Source organism: Bufo bufo, chromosome 1 (assembly GCF_905171765.1).
Source record: "Bufo bufo chromosome 1, aBufBuf1.1, whole genome shotgun sequence".
NCBI classification, from domain to species: domain Eukaryota; kingdom Metazoa; phylum Chordata; class Amphibia; order Anura; family Bufonidae; genus Bufo; species Bufo bufo.
The window spans coordinates 87,940,176-87,956,315 of NC_053389.1; the positions used below are offsets into that span (position 1 = coordinate 87,940,176).

The 16,140-nt window shown below is 42.3% G+C and overlaps 1 protein-coding gene and 1 long non-coding RNA gene across 6 annotated transcripts in view; both read right to left on the reverse strand.

Moving 5' to 3' along the window:
- The window catches only part of NCAM1 (neural cell adhesion molecule 1), a 393,444-nt gene that overhangs the window by 172,584 nt on the left and 204,720 nt on the right, over positions 1 to 16,140 (reverse strand). The window lies entirely within an intron of this gene.
- Positions 4,179 to 14,853, reverse strand: LOC120997017. Its single transcript, XR_005778033.1, has 3 exons — positions 14,843 to 14,853; positions 7,401 to 7,405; positions 4,179 to 4,304 (listed from the first exon to the last, which is right to left on the reverse strand). It is a non-coding gene; the product is annotated as an uncharacterized LOC120997017 (long non-coding RNA).

A 16,140-nucleotide genomic window follows, 5' to 3' on the forward strand; every position in this document is an offset into this window, starting at 1 on the left:
ATGGACTGATGAAATGAGAGTGAGTCTTGATGGGCCAGATGGATGGGCCCGTGGCTGGATTGGTAAAGGGCAGAGAGCTCCAGTCCGACTCAGACGCCAGCAAGGTGGAGGTGGAGTACTGGTTTGGGCTGGTATCATCAAAGATGAGCTTGTGGGGCCTTTTCGGGTTGAGGATGGAGTCAAGCTCAACTCCCAGTCCTACTGCCAGTTTCTGGAAGACACCTTCTTCAAGCAGTGGTACAGGAAGAAGTCTGCATCCTTCAAGAAAAACATGATTTTCATGCAGGACAATGCTCCATCACACGCGTCCAAGTACTCCACAGCGTGGCTGGCAAGAAAGGGTATAAAAGAAGAAAATCTAATGACATGGCCTCCTTGTTCACCTGATCTGAACCCCATTGATAACCTGTGGTCCATCATCAAATGTGAGATTTACAAGGAGGGAAAACAGTACACCTCTCTGAACAGTGTCTGGGAGGCTGTGGTTGCTGCTGCACGCAATGTTGATGGTGAACAGATCAAAACACTGACAGAATCCATGGATGGCAGGCTTTTGAGTGTCCTTGCAAAGAAAGGTGGCTATATTGGTCACTGATTTGTTTTTGTTTTGTTTTTGAATGTCAGAAATGTATATTTGTGAATGTTGAGATGTTATATTGGTTTCACTGGTAAAAATAAATAATTGAAATGGGTATATATTTGTTTTTTGTTAAGTTGCCTAATAATTATGCACAGTAATAGTCACCTGCACACACAGATATCCCCCTAAAATAGCTAAAACTCAAAACAAACTAAAAACTACTTCCAAAAATATTCAGCTTTGATATTAATGAGTTTTTTGGGTTCATTGAGAACATGGTTGTTGTTCAATAATAAAATTAATCCTCAAAAATACAATTTGCCAAATAATTCTGCACTCCCTGTACTTTCGGGGTACCACTAACTGCTTAGTGGGCACGGGTATGGACCCTGCTACTACCTTCTCTGCATAGCGGTATATGAGACCTTTGTCCCAAGCATATCTCTCTCCCTCCAACCCTCCTTGGTCCTTATTTATCCTATCTTTATATACCTGCAGGGAGGGATCTAGGGCCACCTCACTGCCAAATTCCAGGGGGGCATCCCAGGGAAAAATAGGAGGGGTGTGTGGCATATTGTTTACCTGAGCCTCAGAGTGATCGGATGGAGCCGTGGTGCGTGCTTGCTGCCGGGTAACAACCGGGTAGGCCTCTTGGATAGTTGGTTGAGGGACAAAAGCAGAGGCGAGCTCCCCCAAGTCATTGCCCAAAATAACATCAGCGGGCAAATCCTGCATAATTCCCACCTCCACGTTTCCATGCCCTGCCCCCCAATTCAAATGCACCTTGGCAGTGGGAACTTTGTGAATTGCTCCCCCTGCCACCCGTACAGCTACACAGTCTCCGGTAAGGGTGTGCTTAGGCACCAAATGATTTCGGACCAGGGTTAACGTGGCCCCAGAGTCACGTAATCCTTGTATACTCTTCCCCTCCATGTGTACCACCTGGCGGTGCCCTTGGCGGTTGTCTGAGGCGGCTTGTATGGGGTTTACCTCGTGTAGGATCCCCAGAGGCTCTTCTATTGAGGTGACTGTGGATGTTGGGAGCACAGATTCTCTTTGGCAGCAGTGTACTGCAGCCCGATTGGGGGGAGGAGGACCCTGGTGGTTCCAGTTCTGGCGAGGTCGGTTACGTGGGCAGTCTCTCTGGATGTGCCCCTGTTGGTTGCAGGTGTGGCAGCGGATCGGTGGTCGGGTATTGTACCTAGGAGGGTACGGGTTGTGGCTCGCGGCTGGTCGTGGGTGAGTCAAGGTAGTCACTGCTGGCAGAGGGGTGGTAGATCCAAACGTGGTCCAGTGTGGTGTGCGTTGATCTCGCCTGGTGTCTTGGAACTCGTCAGCTAGCTTGGCTGCCTCTGGTAGGGTATGGGGTTTGCGATCTCGTACCCAATTTTGAAGTTCTGTGGTTAGTCCATTAAAAAACTGCTCCATTACTATTAACTGGAACATCTCTTCCATAGTGGTGACCCGTGCCGCTTCCATCCACCCCTTGGCGGCTCGTTGTAGTCGGTGTGCCCATTCAGTGTGTGAGTCTTTTGTTTGTTTCTTGATGTCCCCGAATTTAAGTCGGTATGCCTCAGAGGTAATGGCATACCGTGCTAGGATGGCTTGTTTGACTTTGGGATAATTCCTGATGTCTTCGTCTGGGACGGTCCGGTATGCCTCTGCAGCGCGGCCTGACAATCTACCTGCCAGCAGGGGTACTTGGTCGGCTGGGCTGATGTCGTGTAGCTGGCACAACCTTTCGAAATCCTGTAGGTATTCGTCAATATCACTTTCTCCTTCTGTGTAATTTTTAAAAGCTTGGTAGGGAATCTTAGCTTTTCCCTGGGTAGTGCTGGTGGGCGCTGGGGCTCCTTCCCCGACTCGCTGAATAACGTTTTGCTTCGCTACAATGTACTCGTGTACATCTGCTATCAGTCTTTCTAGTGTCTCCACGGAGGGGCTGTTTGGGTAAAAAGCTAACCTGCTATTGAGCTCTCTTGTAAATTCTGTTGGCTCTGTCTCCTGTGGAGTTGCCGTAGTGGTCGCTCTGTCCCCCTCCATGAGTTCGGCCACAAGAGTAGCTTTGGTTTTGTTGCTGGCTATTCTTCCCCTTGCTTCCAATAATTCCTTTAACGTAGTTCGTTTCAATGTTGCATAATTCGTCTCCATTCACCGTTCGTTCGTATGACTGCACATATTCTCGAACTCCGGTATATCCGAATGGCTGTTTTAACAAACTGCTGCTTTGCTGTGCTGCAAGGCTTGTATCCCGCCGCTTGCCACCAATTGTTGCGGAGCTTCACGGTATACCCTCAATATCTTCACTTAAATCCCTGTGTAGCTAAAGAAGCAGGTCAATAACCAAGAGACAATTTCCCCAGTGACTGGACGACACACAGTTTGGGAGTCAACTGACTTTACTAGGCATGCACACCTGGTTTCAAACTGCCAACAGCCTCATTTACATACAATACATAGATTACTATGGTACAAGGAAAAGTGGGGTCAGACAATAGCAAGGGCTGAGACAACACCCTGCTGGGGAAACAATGGGACAGGAAAAGGGGGGAGGTGAAGAGGTACAGACAAGAAAGACATTCTGTAAGTGGCTAGGTTTGCCACAATTGGTATAGTGTTCATTTTAGGACATGGTCAGATATCATTGTCAAGTATCAGAATAATGCCAGTGTGACACCTGACCCTGACATCTTGTCTTCATAGGTAAGGGTCAAAGTGATAATGAGTTATAGATATACTGTGTATTTATATGCTAAATCACACAACCAAGAAAATCCTTCAGTTTGCTGTCTGAAGCAATAGCTCGAGGTTTAGACATTTGCCTCACATGCAGTGTTCTTGGGTTTTTTGTCATTTTTTAAGATAATAGTTTACAATGCATTATTAAATGCATTATTAAATGCAATACACATTTCTTGCTTTCTGTGGAATGATGTTGTATGGCACTTGTGCTTTATTATGGTTTCTCACTGTGTGTTAAATGGGTTTTCAAGGTTCAGGGCTGAACCCAGATATAAGCTTTATTTTTTTTTTTTTTTATCCTTTTACTATATATATTAGAGGAGCATTGGAGCATTTGCAAGCATGTGTTTGTTTTGAGCCGGTGACGTACCTGGCTTCACATCACTATGCTAGGCAGAGAACCTGGCTACATCACCAGCACAAATGGGTAGTCTATAGCACTGCGCTAGGCTGTTTTGGAGGAAGGAAGTCTCTGACTAGCATAGTGATGTGAAGCTCAGAGCATCACCAGCTCAAACACACACAGGCTAGCGCAGCAATGTAGCATGACAAAGGGGAGCAATCGAAGCAAGGAAATGCTCCAGGAGAGCCGCGGCCTTCTCACTGTTTACCGCAGGCCCATAACTAGCATCACTGGCCTGGGTGCGGCTACGCCAAGTTCACTGGAATGGAGCTTAGCCGCACCGAGGCCAGCGATACTAGTTGTGATGTAAATGGGCCTGAGGGAAACAGAAAGGAGGCCGTGGTGCTCCTGGAGCACCGCTGCCTTCTCAAACAGATGATCTATCCAGAGAATAGATCATCAGTAAAAAAAAAGAACTCCAAAGGCTCTTTAAATACTATATGTAAACCCAGCTTAAGGGTAAATGCCCACATTCAGGATATATGTGCGGACAATCCGCACTGAAATCCGCAGATGTTCGTAGGGAAATCCATGCGGTCAATACGCATCAATTGGTGCGGATTTGATGCAGATTTTACTCTCCCTACTGAAGTGAATGGAGAAAATCTGGTCAGAAAAATAAAATAAATTGACATGATGCGGATTTTGAAAGCTGCATCGCAGGTCAAAATCCGCACAGAAAAACTCCTCATCTTGTGCATGAGAATTTCAAATTCTCATAGAATACAATGTACATGACCTATGGTGCAGATTTTCCGCATTTAAATTGGCACAGAAAATCCTCACGCAAACCTGATAGTGTGCATTTACCTGTCACGGATGTAGTAGGGGAGAACACCAAAAGACAATCAAGAAGGAAGAGGAAAGAGACTAGGCCTCACTGCTAGGGAAGGAAAAGGGTCACCACCTATAAAATCCTGCTCCTGGCCCTAACTCCTATCCGTATAGGCACCTCTCGATGGTAGAGATACCCATACACGGGAACCTAGAAAACCCTGGTGACCCTCAGATGCCCTAAAGATAATGACAGGGCAGAGACCACCTGTTCCTTCCCTGGTGAAGGAACTAGCGTCTCACTGAGGCCTAGTAAACAACCGGAGGGGGGAAATACAAAACACGACAAGCGGAACACTTAACTTCAGAGGATGAAGGATGAACAGGACTTCAACATGAACCACACCAGCTCTTCCAAGACCAAATGAAGCTATCCCAAGCAAGGAGTGATGGGAAAAGTCAGACTAAATAGGGCGAGTTAAAGGTCACATGATCCACACCTGAACAGGAGGTGTGGACATACCAGCAACACACAGACAAAGTGAAACCGAAAGAGGCTGTCAGATCACTATTGGGTAGATAATCTTTCAGACCTTCTGGGACCTGTCACAGATGTGACATTACCCTTAGGGTTTTGCTACACATCACATCAATACTGCTTCAGAAGTGCAACAAAAATCAAAAAACCATAAGGGATAGTTACTGCCATTTTACACACAGGTCTTAAAAGGCTTCACATGAGTATGCTAGGTAGAGACTTCCACCTAGCAGTGAGCCCGGTGATGTCACTGGCACAAATCGGCAGTCTACAGTACTGCCCCAGTGTCACGGCCTATGGTGTACGCTGTGACACTGTTGCCACACTTGCGGTTGCCCGCGGCAACGTGTTGCTGTGAGAGCATGCGGTGGCAGGGTCTCGGCCTTCTGGGTGATTGCCGTGACATGGTTGCCACGCATGCTGTTGCCGGTGGTAACGTGTGGCTTAGTTTGCTTGTGTGTGCACTTCCCCTTTAAGTGGCTTCCTTCCTCTGTCTGTTGTTGGAAGGGTTAACTCCCTTCCTAGTGTTTTGTGAACACTGGGTTGTGTGTTTGTGGGTGTGGCTGCTTGGGCTCTTTAGTCTATGTTGGAAGCCTCAACAAATCCAATAGATGAGAACACACATATACATGAATAACATTTTTTTTTTTATTAAATAGTCACATAAAGGACAACCAAATAGACAATAATAAATATGGCGCTACGACTCAGCGCCCTACCAAGGCTACACCGGATCGCTGTACCCCCTTAGTGCACACCTCCCAATGACTTGAATAAGCTGTACAGAGATAAAATCTCACCCACAGGCAAAGGGAAACGTGCACAAAAGTGGTCATACAGGTGATGCCATGCCAGTCAAATTGAAATGGTTAATGAACATAGTGTGTGAGCATGATGTCTAAGTCTTAGGACACACTGTTGTGCCACATCCTTCCGACACCCAAATAACCACAACAGGCATGTAAAACACCAGTCTAAAAAGTATAATAGGGAACAAACCTTAGAGCCTCGGTGAGCGCACTCCGACGCGCGTTTCGCTCAACTTTTTCAAAAGGATTATTTTGGTTATAATATGTTGGAAGCCTGTAGCTGAGTGTTCCTCCAGGCTTAGTGTGTGCTGGTGGTTCACGGCTCCTGGCTTTACCGTCTTTCCAGTGAGGGCAACCCTTGTGGTCATAGATGTTCAATGTCACTCCGGTGTCTCCTTCCCTTCCTGTCCCTATTTGTATGGAGTGGGTTATGTTCAGGGTGTTTATATGTCTAGCTTGGTGTTACATGTCTGGTGGCGTTTGGTGTCATGTTTTCTAGACATTCCCCTGTTTCATGTTATTGCAGCTATAGTGTCCTGGGTTCCTGTGTGGTTTGTGGTGTGTGCTGTGTCCTTTAATGTTGGTGTGGACACCAGCTCTTGTGCACAGGTTCCAGTCTGTGTGTCTGTGGCAGGTAAGTGTGTTATTGGTTTTGCTTACCTGCCATCTCCTTAGCTGTATGTGTTTCCCTTTCCCTGCTTCTAGGCCTTTAGAGACTCCTGTTCCCCCATGTTGTGGATGAACAGGTTGTCTCTCCCCTACTCCTAAGTGAGGGATTTCCAGGGCGACTCAGGATATTAGGTATCTAGGGTATGAGCCGTCCCACCATCAGGGTCCGCCCAAACGATTAGGAGTTAGGGAGAGGATTAGGGATGCAATAGGAGGTGACCTGCTCCCTGATCCCGGCATCCTGGCCTAGTTGCTACCATTGTCCTTCTTACATTGTATGGTGGGGGGTTTCCCCCATTCCCCGCCCTGACACCCAGGCTCTAAAACAACCTAGGGCAGCGCTGTAGATCGCCCATTCGTGACAGTGACATCACTGGGCTCAATGCCAGTACGTCACCAGTAGTAAAGAAAAAGCCCTTGTCCTGCGCTATGCAGTGCAGGGGGGAGCTCTGATGCTCCACTTATACAGGCTATATGAGTGAATACAGGGGCTCAGAGCTGAACTCGGACAACTTTTTCACGTTGCAAAAAGTGAAAGAGGGACAGTAGGTAGGCATGCTGTATCTCCTAAATGGTAAAATGCCTAAAATGCCTATTATTGCAACTGCACAACAAATTAGAGGAAGCTATACAGTAAAAACAGCATGACTAGACAGTTTTCAAAACTACCAGAAAAATAGTGATTCTTGCTAATATGGAACTGCATACACACTTGAGAGATGTGAATCAATGTATAAGACGTGTAAGATAGCGGAGGGAGAGCAGACTTACAGTAAGATAAGTTGGTTTGCTGTGAAGAGGCAGTGAATCTGGCAAGTCTCCTCATCAGCTATTCCAGAACACGCCCACACTTCCTCCTGCTTGTATTTGCTGGGAGAGCTGGACCATGCCTAACCACAGTGGACTAGTGAGACCCCTAGTGGTCATATCTATGCAGCTTATGTTTGCGTGGATGCCGACAAATAATTTCAATAAAGTGATTTACAGATCTGATAATCAGACTCCTTCCTAAGAAATAAGAATACATTATTGTATTGTACAGTGACTCTTTCAAGACAACAGAAAACAAAATAGCCCTCAGTCACCTGTAATTAGATAAAGATACAGTAAATTAGTGCCCCCTTACTATAGTGGTGCTCATGTACTCTTTAATAAAATAAAATAAATGACTACTTACAGTACTCTTTGTCATATGTTTTATGTAAAAAAAAAAAAGCTCTTTTTTTTTCTTGTCCAGCAGTAAGCTACAGGTCTACCTATTGTCAGGTAGTGATTTTCTCTAGATATGTCATTCAAAAGACAAATACACAGTAATCCTAAAAGTCTCTTTTCTAGGTCTCAATAAAATGTAAATTTTCTCTAAAGACTGATAGGGGCTTTGAACCCAAGAACACTGCATGCGAGGCAAATGTCTAAACCACTGAGCTAACACTTCAGACAGCAAACTGAAGGATTTTCTTGGTTGTGTTATTTAGCATATAAATACACAGTATATCTTAAACTCATTCTCACTTTGACCCTGACCTATGAAGACGAGGTGTCAGAGTCAGGGTCAGATGTCACACTGGCATTATTCGGATACTTGACAATGATATCTGACCATGTCCTAAAATGAACACTGTACATTGGAATGATAAGAAGCTTACCTATCAGTCCTGTAACACAACTACTGACTTATCTCTGTCCTGTTTTTGACAGGTGCAGCTATGAAACTTACATTACATGAAAATACTAAGTAAAAAATAAAGACCTGGGGAGATTTAAAGAGCAGTCACAAACTCTGAATCTACAAGCAGTTACCCATTCTACCTCTACAGGATCTAGAGTATGTGGACCTTTGCTATATACATTTCTTATGTACAGTGCAAGCAATCTCCAGGTCTGGGCTTCAAAGTGGCAGCCAGTATGGGTAATCCTTTCGGCTGTCACTCCCCCACAGGTAGAAGTAGTAAAATTGCCAAGAAAAACTGAATTATGCAGCCATGCAGCGACCATACCGGCACCGGCGTAACCACCAGGGCGACAAGAATAACAGGAGGTCTATTTTTACTCAAAGGTGAGGCACAATTAATAATCATTAGGAATGGTGAAAAGGAGTGGAAACTGTGGTGGAAATGTAAGGAAATAAAGGAAAGGAGAACAGAAAGACAGGGGACGAGGAGAATAAAATATTAAATTCACTCACTGCTAAGGTTGTTATGAAGAATCCCAATTCAATGAACCATGAAAAGAAAACCTTGGCCTCATTCAAGGCTGTATTTTTACAGGGTTGTTAATTAATTTTATGTATACATTCTTTTTGGTTAGAAAGCTTCTACATATCTTGATCACAGATGAATGCATTTATAAAAAAAAAAATGAACAAAAGAAAAGCCGCAGTATTATCCTGTACTAATACATGGATTCCAGGGGCGTGCTTACCATTTAAGTCAATGGCATGAACCATTATGGAAAATAATTTGCTTGATTACTAAATGAGCCACAAACCGGGCCTCTTAATTATGTTTTTCACTAAGTTTTTGTTCAACTATTTCTAGAAAGGAATGTGTGGGAGTCCTGCCATGAGTTAAACTATTCTCTTGGGTGAAGGTTTGACAATCAGTGCAAATACCCTATTATTTAATTTTACAAAATACAACCAGATATCATTTATCATTAACAAATAAAAGAGTTTTATAAAAATAAAGGGAAAAAGGGTGTTTGTAAAAAAAAAATGTAAAGGCAATATATAAATTGAGGTTATTGAGATTAGACACGTAGATAGACAGATAGAGAGCGCGATATGGGTACCTGGCAGTAAGTATAGAGTTTACTGTCTTAATATTTTCATTTTCAATACCCATGGGCTATCATAATTCTGTTTCTGGCCTATTAACATAGAAAAATTTACTTTTATTGTTCAATCTTTAAAATTAATTTATATAGAACAAAAAGTGCTCTTTGTGATATTAAAAGAGCTCAGATTGCACTTAGTTATATTTTATATTATTATATCTTCTGGATGTTATAAGACTAGAGATTGTTACTATATAGTGATATAATATTCATACCATCTCCTCTATTTCAGTTTGTAGCTATTTGTATCTTCATACGAAACATGACATCTTAATTTACGATGGAAAAATGGATAAGTCAGCCCTATTTCTAGTAATGACTTACAATGTATATATTTATATATCAATAAACAGTGAAATAATGGAGAGTGTGGAGAACACACACAAATAAATTAATTTTAAAGATAGAAAAATTAACTTTTATTGTTCAATGTTAATAGGCCAGAAACAGAATTATGATAGCCCATGGCTATTGAAAATGAAAATATTAAGAGGATATTCTGGGCCATAAAGGGTCTTTTTGAATTTAAAGTAGTTTACTGTCATGCTTGGTAACTTTTAATACAGTACAGCCACCAGTAGGGGAGCTCATTGCAAACTGATTCATTATTGATTTCCATGCGAGCAGTCTGCAGCAAGCTCCCTCTAGTGGTGGCTGATTGCAGACAGAATTAAACAGATATTCTCTTCAAGAAGATTATCATTGTTAGAATTCTAAAAAGAAGATTGTAAAGTAGGTTGATGGTCAAAAGCACTAGCCAATATCACTTTTCCTATGGAAATTCAATGTTTTAGCCTAAAATATGTGCTTACAATTCAAACTCTCCAGATATTAGCTTTCAAGTGTTTGAGCTTGTTCAATAAAAGGAACTGATTTGAACTTGTGTTTAAAGCAATGTAAAACACAGGCAAACAAAAGAATTCAATAATTTCAGAAAAAGGAATATTGATGTTTCAGAAAAGGAGGGGAAGAGGTTTATCTGCAGGAAGAGCAGACTGTAAAAAGCTATGGATGACGCAGATGTTTATTGAGGGCTATTTACACCTTATTGCCATTCAGTTCTCATAGAAACACTGCAGCAATCTCCTGGAAACTAAAGAGTGGACACAGGAGGGATAATTGAGAAGTGAAATGCAACCTTTTAAATTCACAGTGGAAAATGACATATGGTGGTATCTGAGGTGCAAAAAAAAAATAATGAGAAAAAGACATGAAAATCTGAAAGTCCAAATACATTTATTTTTGTCTTTCAGGTGCACCCATTTTTATGGGTCCCAACATATCACAAAGGAACCAACAGAAAACACTCCTGTGAATTGTGGCTATATATGTAAGGGAGGATTATCCTTCTTCTTGCAGCATATACACTCACCTAAAGAATTATTAGGAACACCATACTAATACGGTGTTGGACCCCCTTTTGCCTTCAGAACTGCCTTAATTCTACGTGGCATTGATTCAACAAGGTGCTGATAGCATTCTTTAGAAATATTGGCCCATATTGATAGGATAGCATCTTGCAGTTGATGGAGATTTGAGGGATGCACATCCAGGGCACGAAGCTCCCGTTCCACCACATCCCAAAGATGCTCTATTGGGTTGAGATCTGGTGACTGTGGGGGCCATTTTAGTACAGTGAACTCATTGTCATGTTCAAGAAACCACTTTGAAATGATTCAAGCTTTGTGACATGGTGCATTATCCTGCTGGAAGTAGCCATCAGAGGATGGATACATGTTCTCATTCTGTTTACGCCAAATTCGGACTCTACCATTTGAATGTCTCAACAGAAATCGAGACTGATCAGACCAGGCAACATTTTTCCAGTCTTCAACAGTCCAATTTTCGTGAGCTCGTGCAAACTGTAGCCTCTTTTTCCTATTTGTAGTGGAGATGAGTGGTACCCGGTGGGGTCTTCTGCTGTTGTAGCCCATCCGCCTCAAGGTTGCTGCGTGTTGTGGCTTCACAAGTGATTTGCTGCATACCTCGGTTGTAACGAGTGGTTATTTCAGTCAACGTTGCTCTTCTATCAGTTTTAATCAGTCGGCCCATTCTCCTCTGACCTCTAGCATCCACAAGGTATTTTTGCCCACAGGACTGCCGCATACTGGATGTTTTTCCCTTTTCACACCATTCTTTGTAAACCCTAGAAATGGTTGTGCATGAAAATCCCAGTAACTGAGCAGATTGTGAAATACTCAGACCGGCCCGTCTGGCACCAACAACCATGCCACGCTCAAAATTGCTTAAATCATCTTTCTTTCCCATTCTGAGATTCAGTTTGGAGTTCAGGAAATTGTCTTGACCAGGACCACCCCCCTAAATGCATTGAAGCAACTGCCATGTGATTGGTTGACTAGATAATTGCATTAATGAGAAATAGAACAGGTGTTCCTAATAATTCTTTAGGTGAGTGTATAGTGAAATGGCTAACCGACCCCACAGGGCAGATTTTTCACAGCAGATTCCATGCAGATATGTTGAGGATTTTGATAAAGATTTGGCCCAGATATCATCCTATGCATTGCAAAGGAACAAATTAACATGCTATGAAATTCTGCACTGTTGGGCAATTGATGCTGAAGATTTTTTTTTTTTCTGTGTTGATGAGATTTCTTAAAATCACATCCACTTTGCTGCTACAGCACAATGCTGCGGATCTGTCGCACACAAACCCACATGTGAATCTATCCTTAGGATTGCTAATATTGAGCAGTTCTGTATCTCCCCAAGCATGATTACATTAGCACAAATCAGTCCCTTAGAAAATGTTAAAGGCTATGGACACCGCTCTGGGCTCATCTGATAGCTCACTCTCCAGTCTCTGTCTTCTCTTAAACTATCGTCTAAGATAATTCATGACCAAATCAAAGTTCAAATTTTATTTTATGATCAATAAGCTTAGAAGATCATCCAGGTGAGGAGAGAGAGGAACTGGAGATGTGAATGGCATTCTGCAGACTGTTATGCACTGTGAAACATAAAAGCTGCAACATGCAATTAAGTAAACAAAAACATCCCCAAGGGTGCCCACAGCCTGTAAGGTTACATACAATGAAAATACACGTCTGTATTCACTATGGAAATTTAATGTAGAAGATCATTCGATAACGTTTCAATCGATGACTCCTATGAGATAACATGCTGAAATCCAGCTCAAACTAAATGGGAACATTCCCAGGGGTGCTTACTCCTGACACCATCCCACCCACAGTCACTTGTTAGCAGACCGCTGTCCTATCTCATCCATTGTTTGATAGATAGAAGTCCACAGGTAAAAAACTCTTCCCCCCGATTCAGGGACCAGCAATGGTTCATAATGTCACTTCAACTCCAGTCCTCAGGCCCCACCTGCCAGACATGTTTTCAGGATTTCCTTAGTATTGAGAGGGTGATATAATTAGTGTCAGTGCATCAGGACTTACCACAGGTGTTCATTCTGTGGGATTTTCTTAAATCATGACTGGTAGGTGGGCCCTGAGGATTGGAGTTTAGAACACTGCTCTACAAGTCTTGAGGCACCCACAATGGCCAAGTCCATGACCATCGATAGAAGAGTGTTACTGTCTGACTGCTCAACATGTTCCCATAAGGATCTGTAAGATCTGTCTACTCTACAATCCTTCAAGGAAGCCACATTAAATAACAATCTGTTAATATAATCTAATTATAGAATAATCCACTTAGTGTTGGGACCGCTCCAGTAATAACACACGTGTTGAGTTCCAAGCAGTTGCCTGCAGACCATCATCACACTATACATTTCTGGTTTATTAAGCTATCTACACTTTGTGCTCTACCATGTGATACAGATTATATCATGTGAACAATAGCGGTGGTGCTTATGATTGCCTACGGGTGGCATGTGCTGTCATAAATGGATTACACATTAATATAATAAATATGATGTCTGAGGCTTCTTCATAATGGCAGCACCCCCGTCTCATGAGACAGTAACTAGTTTAACAAAAAGCAATCGTTCTGCCTTAATGCACAAATCCCAAGCATACTGAAGACATCAACACATAAATCAATGAGGTTTTTGATGGTGCAAAAAATCTGGAGTGTTATAAGCTTCCAAATGCCTTCCAACCATCGCCTGGAGATCGAACCTTGGATAAGGTCTAGTTTTTCTCTTACACTGCAATCCATTGTGCTGTGTACATATCAGTTAGGCCATCTAAAAGGCTTATCATCATGATTATATGTCACAAGGGTGGAGGGGGGGCTATCAATGAATCATCCTCAGTCATCTTCTTCAAAAGTACTGGTACAACTGCTTAGGTTAATATCCTCTATTAATGTTGGACACAGAAGCCTCCATTGGCATAACCAATAAAACGATTATAAGGTCAATAAAAACATGAGCTGCTCTTTAACCCCTTAAGGACCAGGACATTTTTTGCAAATCTGACATGTGTCACTTTATGTGGTGATAACTTTAAAACGCTTTTAAGACAAGATAGACTCAAGGAAGAGTCAAAAGACCCACCCTATAAATGCACATCCAACAATGACCATGAGTAAAAGTTTATGTATAAAGTTTATTTGACAACTAAAACAGACAGACACATTAAAATTGTTTATACAATATGAACAGCGTGTCGGTGACAGAATAAAACCGACACTAACAGAATCCACAAATCAGGACATGAGATAAATACCAGCTATGCACAATATCAACCTGTAGACTGCATATAGACAATGTGAAATAAGGTATGGCCACTAATAAATGAAAGCAGACCACAATGAGGTCAGAAAGTGAAAGCCAGAACCTGTAAAAGCAGCTGGTGCAGTGGATCTGAAAAACCATGAGAGATGCCAAACGCGTATCGCCGGCGCAGTCTGGCTTCCTCAAGGGTCAGATCCACTGCACCAGCTGCTTCTACAGGTTCTGGCTTTCACTTTCTGGCCTCATTGTGGTCTGCTTTATTTCTCTGCTTTAAAAACAGATAGTGATACCTCCTAAAATAGTTAGTATTTTACATTTCCCATATGTCTTCTTAATAGTTGGATCATTTTATAAATTACATTTTCTTTTTTTGGGACGTTAGAAGGCTTAGAAGTTTAGAAGCAAATCTTGACATTTTCCCAAAAATTTCCAAAACCCACTTTTTAAGGACCAGTTCAGGTCTAAAGTCACTTTCTGGGGCTTACATAATAGAAACCACCCAGAAATGGCCCCATTTTATAAACTACACCCCTCAAGGTATTCCAAACTGATTTTTACAAACTTTCTTAAACCTTTAGGTGTTCCACAAAAATTAAGGGGAAAATGTAGATAAAATTTCAGAATTTTACTTTTTTGGCAGATTTCCCATTTTAATCAATTTTTTCCAGTAACAACGCAAGGGTTAACAGCCAAACAAAATTCAATATTTATTACACTGATTCTGTAGTTTACAGAAACACCCCATATGTGGTCGTAAACTGCTGTACGGGCACACAGCAGGGCGCAGAAGGAAAGGAGTTCCATATGGTTTTTGGAAGACAGATTTCACTGGGATAATTTTAACTTGTCATGTCCCATTTGAAGACCCCCTGATGCACCCCTAGAGTAGAAAGTCCAAAAAAGTTACCCCATTTTGAAAACTACAGGATAAGGTGGCAGTTTTGTTGGTACTATTTTAGGGTACATATGATTTTTGGTTGCTCTATATTACACTTTTTGTGAGGCAAGGTAACAAAAAATAGCTGTTTGGCACAGTTTTTTTTTTTGTTATTTACAATGTTCATCTGACAGGTTAGATCATGTGCTATTTTTATAGAGCAGGTTGTTACCAACGTGGCACACGATACCTAATACAGTTGCAAGAAAAAGTATGTGAACCCTTTGGAACGATATGGATTTCTGCACAAATTGGTCATAAAATGTGATCTGATCTTCATCTAAGTCACAACAATAGACAATCACAGTCTGCTTAAACTAATAACACACAAAGAATTAAATGTTACCATGTTTTTATTGAACACACCATGTAAACATTCACAGTGCAGGTGGAAAAAGTATGTGAACCCCTAGACTAATGACATCTCCAAGAGCTAATTGGAGTGAGGTGTCGGCCAACTGGAGTCCAATCAATGAGATGAGATTGGAGGTGTTGGTTACAGCTGCCCTGCCCTATAAAAAACACACACCAGTTCTGGGTTTGCTTTTCACAAGAAGCATTGCCTGATGTGAATGATGCCTCGCACAAAAGAGCTCTCAGAAGACCTACGATTAAGAAGTGTTGACTTGCATGAAGCTGGAAAGGGTTATAAAAGTATCTCCAAAAGCCTTGCTGTTCATCAGTCCACGGTAAGACAAATTGTCTATAAATGGAAAAAGTTCAGCACTGCTGCTACTCTCCCTAGGAGTGGCCGTCCTGTAAAGATGACTGCAAGAGCACAGTGCAGACTGCTCAATGAGGTGAAGAAGAATCCTAGAGTGTCAGCTAAAGACTTACAAAAGTCTCTGGCATATGCTAACATCCCTGTTAGCGAATCTACGATACGTAAAACACTAAACAAGAATGGATTTCATGGGAGGATACCACAGAGGAAGCCACTGCTGTCCAAAAAAAACATTGCTGCACGTTTACAGTTTGCACAAGAGCACCTGGATGTTCCACAGCAGTACTGGCAAAATATTCTGTGGACAGATGAAACCAAAGTTGAGTTGTTTGTATGAAACACACAACACTATGTGTGGAGAAAAAGAGGCACAGCACACCAACCTCAAAACCTCATCCCAACTGTGAAGTATGGTGGTGAGGGCATCATGGTTTGGGGCGGCTTTTCTGCGTCAGGG